Raw genomic sequence first — 19,173 nt, 5'->3', positions numbered from 1 at the left:
TTTTTTTTTTTTCCCCCTTAGGAAGAGGAAGGGTCTCTGACTGAACCTCAGCCTTAAAAGAAAAAAAAATTCTATTTATTTTTCTGAGAAATCAACAAAACAAAACAGCCACCACCCCCTCCAAAGAAGGCTTTCCTTGCTTCTAGGTCTTTCGGAAGAAGCCTGGGAGGGAACTAGATGCTGGGCTGCTGGGATATAAAGACTTTTCACAGCAAGGCTGGCTTTAGTAGAGCTCCAGGCCTCCCTGTGAATTTGTGAGCCAACCTCTGACACCCATTCAGCCAAACAACTTCACCTTTCACCTACTTTCTTTGTTTTCCAGCTGTTGGGTGCGTGCTCTGTGTGCACAAGTGAGCAACCCTTGATGATTTTGTTTGCTTACACCATTTCTTCCTCTATGTTGAGGAAGAACAGAGGTGTTCCGTGAGGCCCTGGAAGTCAAGGGAGCAGGGACGTGAGTATGTCCCGTTGGAAAGGACCCTGAGGAAATGTAGAGATTGTGGCTTAGTGTCAGATGACAGCTCTGGCCTCATCCAAAAAAAAAAAAAAAAAAAAAGTCCTTTTATTTCATGGATGAAAAAACAGAGATCTAGAGGGGATATGGCTTGCTCCAGGCTGGCAAATGAGTGATTGAATCTGAAATGGGAATTTTTTTTTTTAATTAAATGCTCTCAATTAAAATTCAGGTTCTCAGGGTTGAAAGAGATCTTAATAATTATGCATCCAACCTCAAGCAGATGCTTGAATTCTAGTCTCCATGCCCTCTTAAAGTGGCCATGTGGCCACTACTGGACTCACTGGGTGACAGGAGACCATGACTTTCTTATGGAATGGGGCTTTGTTCTATAAATTCCAGGGGTGTAGGACATTTGGGCCAGGACCGTGTTTTCAGCTCTTTGTTTTTGAATATATTTATTTCAATTAGAATTATACAATTCTAAAATTAATGAATTTTCATTGAAAAGGCATTTCTCGGAGCAAATTTCACTTAGGTTTGATCATTCAATTCTAGAACATTTAGAAATCTTTGATTTCTACAAAGAATGAGACCTTTCCTAAACCTAACCCCCTTATTTGGGGCTGAATATCTTGTAACTCTAACCGTATCACAGAACAAATGTAGGAAAATGTTTATTCGAGCTACGGGTTAGAATTCTAAAAAAGGTAAGTGTATGGGCTGGGGTTGTGGCTCAGTGGTAGGGCACTCACCTGTCATGTGAGGCACTGAGTTCAATTCTCAGCACCACATATAAATAATTAATGAATTAAATAAATGTTTATTGGCAACTAAAAATATTTTCAAGAAAAGGTAAATGTAATTTTAATTTTTATGAATCAAATAATATTTTAATTATAACAGGAGGGATTTGTTAGCTCAAAAGCAACCAATGGAAAATATATTACTAAATCTGAGAGAAAGAATTTTATAAGACAAATAATTTTTGGTCTATTATAAATCATTATAGGATGATGTAAACAAACTTTGTCTTAATGCTTATTTTGCGTGTGAATTTTGGGGGCAAATCTTTCTTTTTTTTTTTTTTACATTTGCTTGTCTGTATTTTCAAAAATTTGCATCGAACACATTCAACTTTTAAAATAGCACTCCAAAAGAGAAAAAGCACTCCTAAACCAAAAATGAGACCTTTAAGAAAGTGAAGAATAGTTTCGGCAGTGGGAATATGGGAATAAGCATTATCTTTTCTCATATCTTTGGTGTAAATCAGGGATATCTTTCTTGTCTTCTGTGAAAAAGACATAGTTAAAAAAATCATTTTCTGCATGAAATTTCTTTGAACAAAAACCTACCGTGATGCATTCATGCATATTAAGACTAACCTCCTCTGCTTGATTATTAAGACCCTATGTAATCTGACTTTATTTTACCTCTCAGATTTACCTAATGCTGGTCCCTTTCTGAGAACACTGTACTCTAGCCTGGTTTATTTCTTGTTTGTAGTGCTCTTGTCCCCTAAGCTCTTTTCTGTTTCAATGCCTTTGTCTCTCTCTCTATTTTTTCCAGGTTGAAATATCTTTTCTGTTGCTCCAGATTAAAGCGATTTGTTTTCCACACTCATTCCCCCCCTTTCTGGCCTCCTATGAACATTCTGGTCTATACCATCCCATTTTAACATTAAGTGATTCACTGTGCTTGTGTGGGGTTTGGCCCTCGATACTGAATGATCAAGGCAAACTTAGGTTGTGGGCTGGAGGGTTTGAATACCTCTCATGCTGAAAGAGAAGAAACAGCTAGGAATGAAGCAGTGGGCTCAGGTCCAGGGAGATTGCCCAAGCAGACTTGGGTTGGAGGGACGGGGCAAATGAGAACTAGATAGAAGCTAAAGCAGGCAGGGTATGGGCAAACACGGGGAGGTGTGGCTGTTGGATGGACTTGTGTGTTCCCCTGGGCTAGGGGCTGACGGTCACTGCACACTGGAACCCCAACTGTGAGAGCAAAGCAAGGACATTCCCAAGAACTCTTACTTTTTCCCATGCCACCGTACAGTCAGTGTCACCAGACGTACAGGAGGATTCAGATGCTGATTACAACCAAGTAAAAGAAACTCAAGCTGGAAGCAGAACAGGAAAAATACATTGATTTCCCTGCTTATGGAATCCAGGGAACAATGGACTGCCAAATTGCAGGTGACACGATTGCAAGTTGGCCTCAGGAACAACTGGATCCCCAGACTTGTGTGCTGCCAAGGCTCTTTTTCACCTCACTCATCTCTGCTTGATATCTTCATTTGCATCTTCTCCCACTGTAGACAGTCTTCCTTCCTGTGGCTGTCTATGCAGCTACTCAAAGTTCCTGACGCTTACATCGTCCAACTTCTACCACCAAAGAGACTGACCCTCTAATTCCAGAAGGGAGAAACCCAAGCAAGAGCCCTGATTGGCCCATGTTGGTTAAGTACTGAAATTTAACCGATCAAGCACGGCAGGAATGACAAGGCCACAAAAACACCCAGTCACATGAACGGGGTTGGGGTGAGTAATTCTTCAGTGGAGGGAATTCTGGGTCAACAGTCCCATGATTGTCCAATATGGTGGCCCAGCAGCAACTGTGCCCACGGTAATGCTCATCACAGGCACATCCATCTATATGTTAAAAACCAGAAAAGAACTGTAGCCTAGTGCACCGCCCTCCCTGTTGTCAGACAAAGAGTCTGTTTTTAATGAGAGTGGTTCCTGAGGACTTGACAATTGTTGGAATAGCCTGTGACTCTGAACACTGTCATTTTTTTTTCTGCTACATTAACCCTAGGACCTCCAGCTCCGTTCAGACATCCAACAACCTTGACATTTCTCTGCTCTGCCGAGAACTGCTGATGACCTGCACTGTTATCATGGCCTTGGTGACTACAGCGTGGCTTCATTTCCCAGAGGGAGAAAGGTGAAGTCACCAATGCCAGCACAGGTTCCCAGCAACCTCATGCTGTGCTTGGAGTGTTGATGGGGAGAAATTTAAGAAAAGGAGTCTGTCACTATTTTAGAGGAAGGCCCCGAGAGCTCATTCTGGGAAGGTCAATTGGCTGGGGAGGAGGGCAGGAGGAGCTTGAGCATCAAGTGCCCAGTGCCGCCCAGGTCTTCCCCAGCACTAGGGGGCGCTAATGACAGTAATTTGCAAGATCATATAGTAGAGGGAGAGTTGGCTTTTAGGAAATAAGAGGAAGCAAAAAAAACCTGTGAGGTGCGGATGATGGTGTGACAAAGACCTGAAAAATGTGTCTTGATCCCTTTGCTCCATTTCTGTTTGCACCATCTTCTGCCAGGTGATCTGCCAGGTGACCTGAATTCCTAAGGGCATCCCTCTCTACCAGCTGCTTGGCCTTTCGTCAGGATGTGTGCTTTGGCATCTCTCTTCTGCACATTGATGTTTGTTGGCTCCTTGAATTGTCCTTTGAGCCTTTTCTGTTACCTAAACCAGAAAGTGGTTCATCCAGGTGATGCCAAGCAGCCCAAGCTCCACATCCTTCCCTTGCACCTGACTCCAAACTTATAGGTCAGCTGCCTTCGGAGTGGAGCTGTTTTCTCCATGAACCCCAATGGTCTCTACAGATCCTAATCTGGACCGTATTGGCATGGCCTGTTTAATCCCCTCGAGACAGAGTGTAGTCCATTTATTTCCTAACCTGAAGCATCAAGCAGAGAACCTGGCACAGAGAAGGCTCAGACACATTTGTCATGGGGTTGGGGGACATTCTCTGTTGACTGACTGGGGCCCGAGTCCTGCTTTCCTCTGCTCACCCCTTGGGTTGGGATACAACCGGATCTCCACGTTCTTTTCTGTCCTTCTTTTCCATCTGCCTTCCTTTCTTCCCCTACCAGATGAGTAGTGGTTAAGGGCATGGATCCTAAAATCAGCCTCTCTGGTTTTAAGTCCTGACTTCTCTACTTACTAGCTGTGTGATTATTGGTAAGTTATTTTACTGTTCTGTGTCTCACTTCCTCATCTGTCAAATGGGAATGACAATAGGACCAGTCTTTCCTTAGATGTGAGTGTGTGTGCAGTGCCGGCATTCTAGAGGACTTTGACGAGGTTCTTGCTCTCCATCTTCACTATTTACTCCAGCAAGTGTCCTCTGACTTTGTTCCCTCTTGCATTCCTGGGCTAACCCCTGACCTGCCCTCTCCTTGCACTCAGTGTTTAGTCCTCAGTGTCATCCTCTGGCACTCAGCCAAAGAATTGCAAATAACACATTTCTAACTGGCAACTCAACTGTAGCCCAGAAACTCCCAGCCTCATGATCTGTAAGAATCACCTTGCCTGCTTCTGGTTCTTTCCTCAGGCCCAGTCTTAACCCAAACCTTTCCCTTTTAATAGTCAGACAGGGTGGCTGTAAAGGAGCAAGGTTCATCTGCTTTGCGAGACCAAGCAAATCAAACGTTTTCTGTGAAGACCCAGAGAGTAAATATTTTAGGATTTGCCAGCTACACAGGGACTTCTCCTTCTCCTCCTTTTCCTTCTTCTGGGACACTCAACCACTGAGCCACATTTTGTATTTTATTTAGAGACAGGCTCTCACTGAGTTGCTTAGCACCTTGCCATTGCTGAGGCTGGCTTTGAACTCGCAATTCTCCTGTCTCAGCCACCTGAGCTGCTAGGGTTACCGGCATGTGCCACCGTGCCCGGCTCTGTCATCCCTTCTTGCTTCTTCTTTCCCTCTTTCTTCTTTATTCATCTTTACAAGCCTTTAAATTTGTAAAAACCATCCTTAACTAGAGGGTTGAACTAAAAGAGGTCAGGTGCTACGTTTGGTACTCAGGCCATCATTTGTGGAAACCTGTATTAGGTCACAAGTTCCAGGAAGGCAGGAGTGAGTCTTTCGTTACCTGTGTTCTAGCTGCTAGGCTGGCCAGGATAGATCTTCTCTTAGTACTTGTTGAATGAGTGAATGGATAAAAGGATTCAATGAGTCTCTGGATTACCAGTTTAAAAGACAGAATCCCTATGTAGATTCTGTAGTGAATAGAAGACTCCTAGTTAGAAGGATTCCATAAATCTTGTTCTGCTTTACCTGTATTACTCAAGGGCACAGGATCTTTCCATGGGGTATACTTCACTATACTGAGTGCCTACCTCTAATTCCAGCCCGTTGTTTTAGCCAAGAACAGGATCTCCCTGCAGTCCTAGTTTTATAATTAACTCTGTCAGGGATGTGTTGTTAAATGTTTAACAACCAGTTGCCCAACAAACAAGCCAATGATCCCTGATTTATAGCATTTTCCTGTTTCCATGCTGTAAATATGTTTGCCATGGCCAGTTTCAAGCTACAAACACGAAGCCACCACACTGGGGGTAGGGAGGAGACCTCTAAACCATGCCCTCTGCCCTGCTCACTCCTGCGGCCTCAGGGACCACACACCTCTTGGAGAAGCTTGAAAGAAATCTTGGTTCCCACTGTTCCTGCCTCAGGACTGGGCTTTCTCAGTGTTGTGGTGCATGGGTACCATTATCTTGTTCTCTCAGATTTCCTGAATTTCAGCCTTTCCTGGCTTTGATCCCCAACCCCTGACTCTCATCTCACCCCTGGACTCCCTGGACCTTGCAGAACACAGATGGCCGTACGCTTCCTGACCCACCCTGGCTTCCTGGCTGTCAGACATCTGACCTGCTTCTGAGCACAGAAAAGAATAGACACTCTGCCTCCTGCAGGGTCTTCTGTTTCTAGGCTGGGACCTGCTTGGCCACCCCCTTCTAGTTCTCACAGCACACTTCTCTTAGCTGCCAAGACTTGACCCCTATCCTACAGACTGGGAACTTAGTTCCCAGCTCGGTTCCCCCTTTTCTGTCCGCTCCTCCTATCTGATTAGAACCCTCTGTCTGCTTAACCCAATACGTAATCTTCATGTTCATTGATTTTTCACAAAAAAAATAATTACTGAGTACTTTTGTGTACCAGGTTGTCCAGGCACTGGGAACACATCAATGAACAAAACACATAAGGATTCCCTGCCCTTGGGGAAACTTAGAATGTGAAGACGTGGACGCTAAACAATAGGCATAGTCAATAAACAATATGCCATTCAGGAAGGTCATAAGCAGGATGAAAAAGAGTTTGTAGGGACAGAAGGTTGACCTTGCAGATAGGAGGCAAGTGGTCAGAGTGTCCTTATTGAGAATGTGTCCTGGGAACAGTCTTGAAAAGGGTTGATGAGTCCAGTAATTTGGTTCAAAGCATCATCACCTCCAGCCAGCATCTGCTCAATATTCATACCTGGTTACACAGGTATGCAGCTTGACTTCTCCCAGAGAACTTCTAAGACTTTGTTCTTCCTACAGTGGGGGGGGGGGGCTGCTTCTAGTAAGAAGCAGACAGTGCTGTGGCTCTGAGCTTGGTGTAGGAAACACAAGTTTAATCTTGTTTCTGTGGCCAGTTGGGGTAGCAACAGAGCCTGTGTTTTTCCCCAGATAGACAGTGGTTTTCTTGAGGGCAGAGACTGAGTCTGTCTTGTTCCCCACTGTAGACTAATGTTTGCATCTTGCGTAATAATGAGTGGCACATGACAGGTACTCATAAATACAGCACTTGGTAAATGGATGAGTTCAAAGTTATGTCTTTGGTTAGCTTATTAGCCCCATTGTCCTGGAAACATTACTTAGCGTTACTGAATTATGTGTCCTCCAATTTAAAAATACACCATTATGGAATGATTTCTTGCTTCCTTAATAACTTGGTCCCATAAACTAAGCCCACACAGTGTCTGCTGTAATCTCTCATGGTGTAGGTATGTGTGTGTGTGTGTGTGTGTGTGTGTGTGTGTGTGTACGCGCGCACGCAAGCACGCCCGCACGCACACCGTGCAGATGGCAGGTGGGGTGGGGGCTAGAGGAACCTGGGGTAGGGAGTGGGCTTGGGTATCAGGACTGAAAGGGTCTCTGGAGCACCAAGTTCAGAGCAGAGGCAGCTGTATTAACAGCGAGGGCTGGGAAATGGCATTGCAGCATCCAAATAATAATGCAGAGCAGCGAATAAATGCAACATTAGCTGAGATCAAGAGAATAGTTCATGGTTCACAAGCCAGTGCCTGACATTTCTCAGCTGAGACTCTTCTCTCTGGATGATGAACAAGATGTTTCTTTTCTCTGTTGAATGCTGAGCCAAGCTGAGATGTTTTCTTGAATTCTCTGGCCACCCTAGATGTCAGCTCTTGTCTAAATCTGCTGACGTAGCCTGGGCTTAGGATGAGCAGCAACTGCCCAGAATTCCCTGGCTTTCTCAGCAGTCCTCAGTGTCTACTAAGCTGACTCTCTTGCCTCTTTGATTGCCTTCCATCTGGTCTCCTAGGTTTGCCTCTCATGAAGTCAGCAGTCTGGATGGGGAACCCCTGTGGTCTCTATGTGCATGGAAAGGGGTACACTTGCTAACTCCCTGGGAATACATCCATCACTTTCGTCAGCCACAGCAAGTGTAGTCAGTCATTGAACACTGTTACACAGAAGGCAGCATCCTGACTAAATGGGCCCAAGAGGTAGAAGTCTTCTCTTTCCACCAGGTTCCTGGCTGGAAGCAGATGTTTTATGGAAGTCAGTCAGCATCCAGAGAGTCAGCAACATTTGTTTGGACTCATTGCACGTCTGTCTCTGTGATAGGAAGATAGCATTTCAATGTAGATAAGCTAATGATATTCATCAGAATCTCTGATTATTTCCTGAGTATTGACTCCTAGAAGTGGGTTTATTTTTCCAAGGGGAAAAGAACTCTGAAGGCTTTTGACTGACACATATTGCCATATTGCTTTCCAAAAAAGTTGTGCTGATACACATGCACACTCACTGTTGTTGATTTTGCCCGCTTTGTCAAACCATTGCCATTACTAGAGAGTATTAAAAGTTTTTATAAATACAGGAGAGAGGCAAAAATGACATTTCTTTGATTAAATGTTTATTTATTTTTTATTTATGGGAAGGTTGACGATTTAAAAATATTTGTTGGTTTGCCATGGAGAGAATATATGGTGTCTTCTCCAAAGTGGGTCTGAAGGAATACTAATTAACTAGCTTGCTATTTGGGGGGATGGATTTTGTTATTTACTTTTAAATTTCAGTACAGTGAAATTTGTATTCATTGTATAGTGTTGTGCTTTTTGACATATACATAGAATTGTGTAACCACTGATAAAATCAGAATATAAAAGGTCCCTCAAATTCCCTCTTTGTAGTCAAACCCTCTGCCAACCTTTGGTCCCTGGTAACCACTGATGTAGTCTATGTCTTTATATTTTTGTATTTTCTAGAATGATATGTATTTTAATGGAAAAAGAAATTAAATCAAATTTATCAGTATTTTTCTTAAGTGTATTGTGCTCTTATTGTTGTACTGAAAACTCTTTTCCTAATCCAAGATCATGAATTTTCTCCCCCTCCCTTTCTCCCCCCTTCCTCCCTCCCTCCCCCCCCCCACACACTCTTTTTCTCTTTCTTTCTTGGTACCAGGGATTGAACCCAGGGGCATTTAACCACTGAACCACATCCCCAGCCCTATTTTTTATTTTATTCAGAGAAAGAGCCTTGCTAAGTTGCTTAGGGCCTCCTAAGTTGTTGAAGCTGGCTTTGAACTTGCAATCCTCCTGTCTCAGACTCCTGAGCTGCTGGGATTACAGGCTTGTATCTCTGAACCTGGCTCTCTTGTTTTCTTCTAAAATTTCTAATTTTACTTTTTACTCTTAGGTCTTTAATCCATTTTATTAAATTTTGTACAAGGTGTGAGTTGTAGGTCAAAATTCACATTTTTGTATGTGGGCATCCAATGTTCCAGAAACCTTTGCCAAAAAGTCTATCCTTATTCTATTTAATTGCCTTCACACCTATGTCAAATAATCAATTGATCATATGTGTGCAGGTCTGTTTCTGCTCTCTTTATTCTGTTTCATTGACCTATTTATCTGTCTTATACCCAATATTACATTTTCTTGAGTAAGTCCCTATATTTGTCTAATCCAGAATGAGCTGTAAATGGTGTCATATAGTATATAAAATTTGAGTCTAGCTTCTTTCACTTAGAGTAATGAATGCTTTGGAAAGAATAATGAATACTTTGAAGATTTATCTGAGTCATTGTGTACTTCAATATTTTGTTCAGTTTTATTGTTCACTACTATTTCATTGTAGGGATGTACCAGAGTTTGTTTAACCACTCATTTCCTGTTCCTTATAAAAGTTGGTTTGGTTATTCTGTTCCTTTGCCTTTTTAAAAATCAGTTTGTAAATATCTATAAAAGTCACTCTACTGATTGGCATGTTTAGATTTTCATAAATCTACAGATAAATTTGGGGAGAAGTGGTGTGCTAACAATATGGAGTCTTCTAATCCATGAACATGGTATATCCTTCCATTTATTTTATTATTTAAAAATTTCTTTTATCTGTATTTTGTAGTTTTAGTTAATACCCAAGTGTTTAATGCTTTGGAATTGTCAATGGCACTGTTTTTCTTTTTCAAACTTCAATTTCATATTGTTCATAGCTAGTGTAAAGAAATACATTTAATTATTTGTCTATTGACCTGATTCTGACTTTTCCTTCTTGGAAGCCACCTGCTATGTTGACATGTCCAGGATAGGCAGGTGGAGAGACCATGTGGAGAGAGGCCCTGGAAGATGAAAGTCCATGTGGCAGACAACTGATGTGTCCCAGCTGGTAGTCAGTACCAACTGCCAGACATATGAGAAAAGCCATTTTCATGTTCTAGCTCAGTGGAGTTCCTAGCTGAATGCAGCCACAGGAACAAATCCAGTTGATATCACATGGAGCTGAATAACTGCCCAAATTGAGCTCAGCCAACTAAAAATTGTGTAAAATAATGCATCTCTGTTGTTTTAAACAATTGAATTATTGTTTGTCATAAAACAATAGACAGTTGATATAAGGCTTAGCAACCATTGACTTTCCCGTTCCAGGGCTCTATGGCCAAGAGAACTGGGCTTTGATACTTCTTCCAGTGTCTCCTTGTTGTTAGTCAGACGCAGGCCTGTATCCCTAGAGGTAGCAACTCTCTGCAAAGTCACAGTTCTTTCTCTTCTGCATCTCCTCCACAGTGGTGTATCCCCAAGGAGAGGCCTGTTCTAGCATCCTTGTGCTGACCCCCTTGCTGTGGACTGTCTGCCTGGCTCCCTGGGTCCAAGCACAATGCTCTGTGTCTGCCAGGATTGAAAGCCCCAGGAGTGGTCATTTCTAGTAAATTTGTCCTCCCTCCTGATGAGAGACTTTCTTCTCTGTGGGGCCCATTTCACACTGCTAAAGTGGGATCAGTATCTCTCAGGCTTGAAACTCCAATTTTAGTTTCAAGAACTGATAGCTGTTTAAACCTGACCTAGAACTTGTAGAATAGTTTAACTTTATTACCTGTTTAGAATAACGCCTTGGAACCCTGGAGCAAAGACTAATTCGTTAAAAAAAAAAAAAAAGTCAGGGCAAAAACTTCCTAACATGCTGTTACTAGTAATGCAATCAGGGACATGTTTCTAAGCTTCTGTAAACTTTATTTTCTTCACTTGTAAAATGAAGTATAATGATGAAGGATAGTAATACTTGAATAGGTAACACATGTGCATTGCTGGGCATCCTCACTCATAAACAACTGCTTCATAGGGGTCATTATAATTAATATTGAAAGTCAGAGATACAAGGGGCCCTTAGAGATTATTTACCCCAATATCCCCATTTTTAAGAGGGGAAAGTGAAGCTCAGGAAGACTGAGTGACTCACATAAGATTGCACAGCTCGTTAGTAGCTGAATTAGGACTGAAACATTAGTTTCCCAATCTCTAATCATATACCTCTGGCCACAATTCTTTGATTTAGGAGGTTAGGAGGCCCTGGCAAATAATAATAATAATAATAATAATAATAATAATAATAATAATAGGAAGAAGTTACCAAATACTAAATGTCTACTTTATGGGTACTCTACATATAGTATGTCATTTTATCCCCATAATAACCCTGTGCATTATTATCTCCACTTAATAGATGAAGACACTGAGACTCAGAGAAATTAAAATCTTGCCTAAAGTCCCCACAGGCAGTATAAAGGGGCTCCCAAGCCAGCCCTGCTCCTCTACCATCTCATGCCCTTCCTGGGTCAGGTTGGGGAGCCTGAGAACCATAAGGAAGAAGCATTTCTCTAGGGCCTGGCACCGTCCCCGCTGCATTTCTTCTTAGTCCTTGGAGGCAAGAGCTGGTGTGCATGCAAGAACCTTTTATTCCTTCTTCCACACAATTCTTTCAACTGAAACCAAGTGGCCAAAGCTTAACTGTGATTCTGCAAAACTGGCGGCAAGAGGCCTGGCTGGGGCTTGGGCCGCTCACCCCAAACGTGATGTGCACTGAGAGAGGGGCTGACATTGTTTAGCTCCCTGCTCAGCAGTGCCCAGCCGAACCTCCCGATCTGAATTGAGCCCTTAATCGTTTTCCTGGCATTTGCTCAGTCAGGATTTTATTTTTCTAGTAATAAAAGCTCCTACATGGTAGGGGGAAAAAAAATCTGCCTTCTTTTTCAGCCTTTGTAAGTGCTTCGCCACCTGTCCTTTCCCCCCTGTGTTTGGGCTTGGGGCAGAGCCAGGTTGTTTTGTGCCTGCTGTCAAGTTCTGGGGGCTCCGAGTAGGCAGAGAAATGTACTCACTGGCCGTGCCTCTGTGCTCATGGCTGGCAGCTTCCCAGCCCATGGACTGAGAGGTCTAATCCCACCAGCTTGACTTCTGGGTCTGCAGGTGGCACCAGGAATATGATCTTGGAGAAACAGAAAGGAAGGGAGTCACTGAGGGAAGACCTCCTACCTAAGCAGTTCTCCCTGGCTCACACTTGGCTACCTTAGTCTTCTGCTTAAGAATTGTCAGTGGCTCCTCAGTATGTGCTGAATGAAGCACACGCTTTCCAAATGGTGTTCATCTCAGCCTCTTTTCTTTCTGTTGGTGGGAAGAAAGAAAATATAGATACACAAAGTATAAAATAGAAATACATCAGAATCTTCATCACTATATCTAATACATGCACACACACAGATATCCATCTATACATATATAATATTTATTAGATATACATATATATTAGATACCTGGCTAGACATTTGTGTGTGCTTGTGTATAGAAATCTAATATACATATATTAGATTTCAAGGCCTTGTCGCGTCTTGCCTTTCTAGACTTATAATTTGACGAGTCCTGCAGTGCGCTACACTTTCTCCACACAGAATTCGCCTTTGATAACAGACATCAAGCACTTTCACATTGCTGAGACTTTGGATCTGCTGTTGTTCTTTCTCCCTGAAATATACTTTACACTCTGCCTGGCACACGCTGAGCTCTAACAAAATTAGCTATTCCTCTTTCCCTTCTGGTCTGGCCTAGGAAACTCCTACTTACTATTTAAAACTGTGCTAAAATAACTCCACATCTTGGGAAAGCCACACTCCCCAAACCCACACCAAACCCACTCACCCATCAGCTGCTCACTATCCATTTTGGGATCTAGGGGTCAACTACCTTCCTACCCCGTCCATCTTAAGTCTGAGCTTCTCCGTGGCAGTCAGGGGCCAGGTCGTGTTGACTCAGAATCATGGTTGCCACCCAGTATGGGCTGGGGAAATAGGCGTCAGATTCTGTCAGAGGCAGGATTTGCTGGATGAAGCTGAACTGAGGCTTACTGCAGGGGCCTGGGCCACCGCTGAACGGGTCAGAGTCGCCTGCAAGCTGGCATTTGTGTGAAAGTTCCAAACTGCTAAGGAGACCCCTGTTGTTTGCTGGGCTCCGCCTTGTCTGGCATGCACCAACCTTCAACCTCAGAGAGCTTTATGGAGCCAGAGAGCTGTCTTGGCAGACCGTGGGTGAATTATTTGCTCTCTCCTTGTTGAGGGAATGCAGGCGTCTGTGTGGTAATACTGGACATGTCTGAAGCTCCTCTTAAGACACTTGGGTGAAAATTCTTGATTTAATGGTGGTGGGATGCAGAGAAAGAGAAAAAAAAAATCCAATGTTTCCACCTCAGGCCAGACTTCCTATCCTATTTTTACATGCTGTCTTTGGCCCACCTTTGCCCCATTTCCACTTAAAAGGGATGTTTTGCAATTTCTTGTTGTACAGTTGCTGTTCCTCTCTCCGCCTTTCCCACCTCACCCTGCAGTTCCCATGTTATAATCTTACACATCCTTCCCCTTGCCCTTCCCTTTTCTCCCAGACTTGGAAAACACCGGAGATGAAATCCAAAAGAAGTTGTTTACTGGACACGGCAGCTGATCTGAACAGCATTTGCAGAGAGCACAGGCAGATGCTTGGCAAAAACTTCTGGGTGGTCTTCATCAGAGGGGCTTCTGGTTTTGCTGGGTAACACATCTTTTTCCGCAGCCCCCTAGGGAAAAAAAATGAAACAATTGAAATGACTAGAAACAGCAGCTATGGTACCTGGACTCATGTGGCATCTAACACTCATCCTGACTTAATTGTGACTCGAGTTTCTCAGGGCTCACCCACCTGTGAGTATCATTCTTGGGGTCAGATGTGAGGAAATTTCCTATCTTTGCTGACTCTTGCCAACCCCAGGCACTCACATGGCCACTCACAGTTTTTCCTCTTATTCTCCTTTTCTCCTTCTATGCAGACAATGTCTATAAGTCCCCAGGCAGCTTGAGGGTGAGGGGTAGCAGATGCCTTATATGGTATCTGGATCAAAACACTTTTCCCTATAAAGAAACTGGGTGATTAAATAGCATCTTTGCTTTGAAGCTTTCCCTATGCTGGAAAGAGCACCCCATTCACCCCTTTCTGCATCTTGGTTTGTCAATAGGTCCTAAGGTGGCAGTGGTAATGTCCCCTTGGTAAAGAAGTTCTTCCAGCTCCTACATGTCGCTCCTTTCTCTGAATTCTGACTCCTAGCAGTGGGGCTGAGCTGGGCATGGATATCTGAAGCCTCCCACTTGCTGCCCATGGGTCTTTTTCTCTTGTTATGTAAGCAAAACCACTTCCCCATCCTCCCTGATGCCCCGAGTGCCAGTTCATCAAACCCACCCAGGAATGGCTGAAATCCAGTTGAGGCTCAAGTTAGGGCACCACTGAAATAATAAATGTATTTTCAGTTCTCTAAAGTTTATAAGACCCATTCATGTGGATTACTTTACTTAATCTTTGCAACACCTCTTTGAAGCAAGCATGTCTTTGTTCTCATTGTCTGGGAACTGAAGTTCATGGAGGTTAGGAAATGCAGAGATGGCTAATTGTTCCGTAAGAATAGAGCTAGAGATTTCCAGTCCTGGCTATAAGAGGTGCCCCCCTCTCCTATAAGACTTAGATAGTTGAGGGAAACATGGATAAAGTAACAATGGCTGTGATTTCTCACTTGGAGTTACAGGCAGCTGGTAGCACTGAGAGGTGACTGAATCTCTGCTGGAAAAATGGCTAGAGTTTCGTCCTTCAGGCAAAAATAGCCACGGTCTCTTCTCAAGAGGCTTACAGACTCCTGTCATTTTTTGCTGTTCTTCATTTTTCCATTACACTCCACAGCATTTGACCAGGACTTCTCACACTGTTACTTTTGAGTCTCTTATCATGCTTGCTTTATAGTAAGATACTTGGAGGCAGAGACCATGTCTTTGGCATCTTTGCATGGAGTGAATACGATAGGCGCTCGATTAATGTCAGCGTAATTAAGACAACTTTCTTAATGCCACCCCTTTAGACTTCCAAGTGGGTAATTCAGTGGTAGCCATTTCTTTCCCATGAGTACATCCATCAGAGGGTGGGCGTCGTGCCATCAAGCAGAATAAACTTAAACCTGTTGGCCTCTTGCCTCAATTTCCATGCCTTTATGTTGCCCAGTCGCCCCACTTTGGTCTGAGGATATACCTCACTCTCAGCTGCCTCCTTGACCCTCTGATATTTCTGAGCCCAAATCAATTCAGGCAAGAAGTAGTTTGACCACCTCAGTGCCTCTGCTGGGACTTGATGGCCAGTCATCCACTTGAACTTGGGTGTGATGATCTATCAACATAGTCTGATACTCACATTTCCTCAAGTGACATCTGTCTTTTCTCTTGACCATTGTTGGTCTAACCCACAAATCTGGCTTCTATTTGATCTCTGGCTTTCAATCACCCCTAAAGGCATAGTCTCCTTTAAGGACTAGACGCAGACCCTGAACTTAGCTTGAGATCAGGCCCTGACATTATATAGCTGTCACCAACCCTTCTCCCTGGGACAGGAACCTGGATCTTTATACCAGGCCATTGTGGCCCCTGGACAATTTGTCTACAAATAACCTCCTGCCTGCCTGCCTGCCAGGGTGGGGAGGGCAGACAGGACACTTGGATTCCTCTCCACTGCGTTCCACACATTTGATTGGACCAGTTCCTTCAATCACCCCTGGGCTTGCTGTGTCCTTTGGCCATTTTGCCTCACCCATCTGGCTACCATTCTGATATTTGCCTTCGCAGCTGAGCTTATTCCTTTTGCTAAAGGCTTGGCTGTGTACACACAAGGCCAGGATTTGTTTTGTCGCCTCGTCTCTGTCTGCTCTGCATGGCTGGGAGATGCCTGTAGTGTTGTGTGCATGCCAAAGCTAGAAATCCATTTGGTTTCATCTTAACATGCTCTTTAAGAGGTTTGGTGTGAAAGTTTGACACTAATTGGATAAAAAAGGACTGATGGATGGGAGAATTTTTATTGATTTATTCTGTCCCTCCCATGACTAGTTTTTCTTCCCATATTTAATTGTATTATGAATATTGCCTTCTTAATACCTTAAAATCCATTTGTGTCTCTCTAGTACTTTTGTTTAGGCCGCCATTACTTCTTACCTGGGGCATAACCATAGTCCTTCATTTGCTCTCTAAACCCCACTTTCTCCAAACCAAAGTTTAAAAGGCCACTTGAATGATCTGATCACGGCACCCCTCCATCAGATGTCTTTCAGTAATGTCCCACTTCCTAGCGACGTCGTTCACAACCTCCTATGGCCCATATCTGAAGGAGGATATTCAAGTTCAGAACACATTATGGGCACACCACACTATGCACATTTCCTGCATGATGGTTGAAACATCCCCTCCTTTTCTTCACGATTGTAAAACAAGTGAAGGCAAATGATGGGAATTGTAGGTGCATCATAGAATCTGATCTAACTTATATAGGAAACAGACTACTGGCAAAAGTGCTTTACTGCTGTAGTGACAAATGACCTCAGAGTGACAGGATACTCTTTGGGGAATCACACTGAAGGGCAAAGTCCCAGCCTTAATATGTGTACAGAGGACTTCATGACCAACCACTGTGTATATGTCCATCCTTATTTCCTGTGATCATTATCACCACTCAGCACTACAAGGGTCCCAGGGGGAAGCATGATTTCTTTGACACCTGGAATTGGACAAAAACTTCAGCTGGGATCCTCTTTCCCATTCTATCATCGAGGTCTTGGTTTGGACGTCACTTGTTCCAGGTAGCATTTCTCTGATGTTCCAGTCTAAGTGCCTCTTCTTCAAATTCCCATGTTACTTAGTTTTCTTTTGCAAAACTGTACTGAAAGTATTTGTCTCCCACAGACCATCGTCTCTTTGAAGACAAAGACTGTGTTATCTTGTTTGTTCCTGTATTTCCAGAGCCTATAAGTGTACCAAGCACAGAGAAGGTTCCCAGTAAATGAATGAAACAATGAATGAATGAATGATTGATATTCAGTGTTGTTTGGGGTTGAATTGTCCCCCAACCCCCAAAGATGGGTTGATGTCTTAATCCCTGGTACCTGTGAATGTGACCTTTTTTTGGAAATAGGGTCTTTGTAGATGTAAGGAGGTTAAAATGAAGTTGGGCTGGATTAGGGTGGGTCCCAATGACTAGTGCTCTTGTAAGATGAGGGAAATTTGGACACAGACATACAAAGAGAAGAATTCCATGTGAAGACAAGGAGATACAGGAGAGAGAAAGAGAGAGAGGAGAGAGAGATGGGGGGAGGAGATGAATGTGAACATACCCATGATGAGATCTTGATTTTAGACTTATAGTTTCCAGAACTGTGAAGGAATAATTTTCTGTTGCTTCTTTGTTATGTCAGCCCTAGGAAATGGATACAGGTTGTCTGTCTGTCTGTCTGTCTATCTATCTATCATCTATCTATCTCAGGTATATTGTGGCACAAGGGCCCAGGTTGCTTTTGAGAGGTGTCACACTGGTCTGGGAAAATGCATCTTGACCGTCACCATTTGTGGATTCAATATAATTGTTAGAAAATATTTTGTTACAGCTTTCTTAAAATAACAGTAGATTTCTTAAAATAACAGCATCTTTTTTTTTAATAGCACATTGGCTGAAGTAAAACAACATTCCCATCTGGAAAACAGGTGAGGGTGCAAGGGGAGGTAGAGAGGAACACTGTTATAACTTGACAATGGGCCAAGGTAAGGACACGACACTTCAGGGAACAAGGAAGCACTGAGCTTGACCAGTATCACTCCTGGGCTTGATGTTATTGCTTAGGGAGGCCAAGAGGCTGGATAGCTCAAACTCACCTCCACTGCATGAGCTGGATGGCTCAGCACCTCCAAAACCACCTCAGTCCTGTGAGGTATCTGCAGGAGGTTTTCTAATAGACATCTCAAGTGGTCCACAGAACTGAACTTTGGATCATCACCGCCGTCTCCTCTCTCCCCTTTCCTCTCTCCAACCTGCTTCACTCAAAGCCATCTTCACTTCTGTGCATGCCAGCTCTCTCCTTGCAGTTGTTCAAGCCCAGACCTTAAGCCACTCTGTGGATCTTCTGTTTCTTTCACACCTGAGATCCAATCTGTCAGGCATTCTGTGAGCTCCGTGTTCAAAATACACTGAGGAGCTGACCATTCCCCACCGTCTGCATGGTTATTTCCCTGATTATCACTATCCTTATCTTTTACTAAAGGTGTGGAAACAGCCTCCTGATAGATAGGTCTCTCTGTGTTTACCATTGACACCTCTTCTCTTTCCTCCTTCCATTTTATTCTCAGTACAGTCTTCTGCTGTGGCCATGAGTCCCAAAGTCTGCTATGGCTCCCCAATTTACTCAGAATAAAGGCAAAACCCTGATTATGGCCTTCTACAGCTTCCCGCTCTAAGTTACTCACCAGATCTCATCTTTCTTTGTTTACTCCATTCTAACCATGCTGGCCTTGCTATTCCTTAAACACTAGGATGACTGTGCCTCAGGGCCTTTGCACCGTTCTTCCTTCTTCCCTCTTCTAGATTTCTTCCCTCAGGAATCTGACATTCCTGAGCTTAACCAACTCTCTCTTATGCTTATGATCTGTTCTTGAGTGTTATCTTCTCAATGAGGCCAACCAGGGCCATCATTTTAAATTCTACTTCCTACCTTACTGTTTCTTCTGATTCTTCTCATTTTATTCTACTTCATTTGTTATAGTAATTCTCACCTTTTAACATATTACAATGATTTACTTAATGTGTCTACTATTTATTGGAAAACTTTCAGCCCAGTGTCCTTCCTGGATTAGACTGTTAACAAAGATTTATTGTTGTTTTTGTTAGAGATGATGTCTTCAAAAAATTTTTAATGTACATTTGTATTGCAAAAGGTAGAACTTTCTTAAATGCCACCTTTAAAAAATATTATTGAGGTGAGATTCATTTAACAGAAAATTCACCATTTTAAAGTGAAGCATTTAGTACATTTACGGTGTCGTATAGCATCTGGTT

General features: G+C 43.2%; 1 long non-coding RNA gene across 3 annotated transcripts in view; it reads left to right on the top strand.

Annotated features, from left to right (window-relative positions):
* Nucleotides 1-342: 342 nt before the first annotated feature.
* The window catches only part of LOC113175517 (uncharacterized), a 38,264-nt gene continuing 19,433 nt past the window's right edge, over nt 343-19,173 (top strand). For 2 of the 3 annotated variants that reach the window (XR_003299983.2, XR_003299984.2), the window contains exon 1: nt 343-454. This is a non-coding gene — a long non-coding RNA (uncharacterized LOC113175517). Of the gene's footprint in view, nt 459-19,173 lie in introns of all 3 variants that reach the window. The other variant, XR_003299986.2, reaches the window with a different exon arrangement.

Source organism: Urocitellus parryii, chromosome 4 (genome assembly GCF_045843805.1).
Source record: "Urocitellus parryii isolate mUroPar1 chromosome 4, mUroPar1.hap1, whole genome shotgun sequence".
Lineage (NCBI taxonomy): Eukaryota > Metazoa > Chordata > Mammalia > Rodentia > Sciuridae > Urocitellus > Urocitellus parryii.
Note: the sequence above shows the minus strand (reverse complement) of the source record. Positions and strands in the feature narration are given on the sequence as shown.